At 38.3% G+C, this 3,307-nt stretch overlaps 1 pseudogene across 1 annotated transcript; it reads right to left on the bottom strand.

Annotated features, from left to right (window-relative positions):
• Nucleotides 1-557: 557 nt before the first annotated feature.
• Nucleotides 558-1,781, bottom strand: LOC308622149 (SKA complex subunit 1-like; annotated as a pseudogene). Its single transcript has 2 exons — nucleotides 1,298-1,781; nucleotides 558-940 (listed from the first exon to the last, which is right to left on the bottom strand). The product of its transcript is annotated as an SKA complex subunit 1-like (transcript).
• Nucleotides 1,782-3,307: the final 1,526 nt, after the last annotated feature.

Here is a 3,307-nt window from a genome sequence, read left to right as displayed (position 1 = left end):
CTGAGACACAGATAGACTAACAGTCTCCCCAAGTGCGGAAGAGAAACTCCATTAAATTCTTACAATCCAACCACTTGTTTTCCATGACCACTATCAATCTGCTTACACACCTTATTTTATCATCTTTTTCATCTCAATATACTTTTATTACAATTTCACTACCAGTCGATGTTTACAGATTGATTTACACTGAATGTATTCAGGTAAGCTGTTCCTTAACCACATATGGGAAAGCAGAATAACCACGTGGATGGGCTGCCTCCAAATCCAACTTTTCCCTATAGATTGAAATATCATTAGTGGAATTTAGACGCTAATGACCTTTACTTCTAAAGAGCCTGGATGTCCTTGATCTCATCTTCTTGAACTTTGACTTTTATTATCACATCTGCACCTGTCTTCCTGGGGTTGGCAGCACTGTCACGAAACACCAAAACTAAATATGAACATTTTTTAGTTCCATTGTATGCCTAGAACAGAGGCTTATATGGTAGGTGATTAAATATTTACTGTAAGAAAGTAGATTTTAAAATATACATTATTTAAGTTTTATTTTTACAAGAAACAAACAAAAAAGAAAATGAAAAAGCTAAAGAAATTATATATAAAGAAATTACATATAAGGAAATTATAGGAATAGCTTCTATCTCTACCGTTGGCTGGTTCAGAAGCTCAAAAGGGCCTTATGTTATAACATATCGGGTAAGTCCTCCCCCTCAGACCTTGATAGCCTCCGGCAGTGTTGTAAAATATTCAGTGTTACGTGAAACCTCTTTTCAACTTTCAAAGCCGTCAACTCCTTTATGTCAGCTTCCACTACAAAATAATGGTCTTTGGTTTCCTTCATTTCTTCATCAATAAATCTGTGATAGAGACTTCTGGCTACAGAACTCATAGACTTTTTTGGTTGATGTAGGATCTTATATTTACTAACTACTGCCTTGTTGATTTCTTTTTAAAAAAATTTGTTTATTTATTTTTGTCTCTGTTGGGTCTTCATCGTTGGGTCTTCATTGCTGCGCGTGGGCTTTCTCTAGTTGTGGTGAGCAGGAGCTACTCTTTGTTGCAGTGCGTGGGCTTCTCATTGCAGTGCCTTCTCTTGTTGCATAGCACGGGCTCTAGGCACGTGGGCTTCCGTAGTTGTGGCACGCAGGCTCTAGAGCACAGGATCAGTAGTTGTGGCACACGGGCTTAGTTGCTCCATGGCATGTGGGATCTTCCTGAACCAGGGATCAAACCTGTGACCCCTGCATTGGCAGACGGATTCTAACCACTGCGCCACCAGGGAAGTCCCTGCCTTGTTGATTTTTTTAATAACATCATTAATTTGACTATAGGTTAGGTGGGATTTCATGTACACAAGAATGCCATTAAACTCATCAGAAGTTATAAATGACATTTCTTTAATATTTCTTTGCTCTTTAGGGGGCTTCTTTGTGGGTGCAGTTTCCTCATCTTTGACTGGTTGTTCAGGGTCAAGATCTGATCCATTACAAAGTTCTGGGTTACTTGAGGCAAATGGGAAGGAATATTTTCTTTGAGATGTTCAACATCTTTACAGTCTTCTCCAAGAGGTTCAAAGAGTTCCTTGAGTGAATTGTTGGTTTGTTCTTAATACTGAATTTCCAATTCCAATTTATTTAGAAGTTCATTTACTGCAATGATCTCATCTCCTATTTTAATACAGTCCACAATTTCTCAATGATGGAGTTTTTTTTTTTAATATTTCCAATCTTTTCATTAATATGAGAGGATAATTGTACCAGAAATGAGGAGGCCATCCTTTAAGCCTCTAGTGCGGGTCCGGGAGCAAAGGGCCCACTCAGTGGTGTCACGTGGCACCGAGACCCCTCCAGTCTGCGCCGCAAGCCCAGGATCAGGAGACCCGACTCAGGGAGCGAAATTCAAACTGTCCCTGGGACTCGGTGCAGAGCAAGCGCACATCAGCACCCCAGGCAGGCTGCTCAGGGGTCGCGCGCATTTCCGCCTCTTTTTCAAAATAAACAATTATATTTAAATAAATAAATCTGTGCTCCCTGTTTCACCCATTCTGCAATTCATATACGATCTCCATATTAAAGCCTTCTTTATTTTTTCCCTTTCCCTGAAAGATAACAGGGCCATGTCTTGTATTTATATCACACTCAGTGTTTGTGATGGGTGAGCACACGGTAGGTAGGTCCTTAATAATTAATTGATAATGGATCTTATACCTTTCTGGGATGGGGCATCAGTATTTATCTAGACATGTTGTCTTCAGGAGCAATGACATTTCTTTTACTTGTGAATCCCAATGTGCATTTAATGAATAAAATATTTAAGTCCTTCTGTGGCTTTGGAGAATGTTCTAGAATATCCTCTAAGAGTATATAGAAGAACTATGCTTTTTTGGCAAATTCTGAGTTTTGGGGGTTGGGAGAGGTGAGACCTATATATCCCCTTAGTCCTTTACTATCTTTATTTTAACTCAGTTATTTAAATTTTTTAAATTATATAAGTTACAGGTGTATAATATAGTGATTCACAATTTTTAAAGGTTATACTCCCTTTATAGTTATTATAAAATATTTTTTATATCCCCACCCCCTTGTTGTACAACATATCCTTGTAGCTTTTTTTTTTTGCGGTACGCAGGCCTCTCACTGTTGTGGCCTCTCCCATTGAGGAGCACAGGCTCCGGACGCACAGGCTCAGTGGCCATGGCTCACAGGCCCAGCCGCTCCATGGCATGTGGGATCACGAACCCGTGTCCCCTGCATCGGCAGGTGGACTCCCAACCACTGTGCCACCAGGGAAGCCCCTTGTAGCTTATTTTATACATAATAATTTGTACCTCTTAATCCCCTACTCCTATATTGCTACTACAATTATTCTTATATATTATCCCTACTTAGTTATTTTTTATCTTATAAAATTCTAGGTATCTAAAAGTAATGAATAATGCAGAGTCTTATATCATGCAAATCAGAAGCAATGCTTATTTTTAATTAGTTTATAGAATAGTGTGTAGATCCTGAAAATTTAAGTAATGAAAATGTGAAAGCTAAAACATTCTATTAATTAATGCAGATACATTTCTTCTATCTATAGCAAACACGGAAATCTTTTCTTTAAAATTTATTTTTATTTTACTTTAATCTTTTAATAGACTTTATTTTTTAGGGTAGTTTTAGGTTCACAGAGAAATTGAATGGAAGACACAGAGATTTCCTATATATCCTTTGTCCCCACATGCACACAGCCTCCCCACTATCAAAATCACATACCAGAGTGGTACACTTGTTACCGTCAATGAACTACATTGACA

Source organism: Mesoplodon bidens, assembly GCF_964165515.1.
Source record: "Mesoplodon bidens genome assembly, chromosome: 1".
Classification (NCBI taxonomy): Eukaryota; Metazoa; Chordata; class Mammalia; order Artiodactyla; family Ziphiidae; genus Mesoplodon; species Mesoplodon bidens.
The sequence above is the reverse complement of the archived record's forward strand: the minus strand, read 5'-3'. Positions and strand labels throughout refer to the sequence as shown.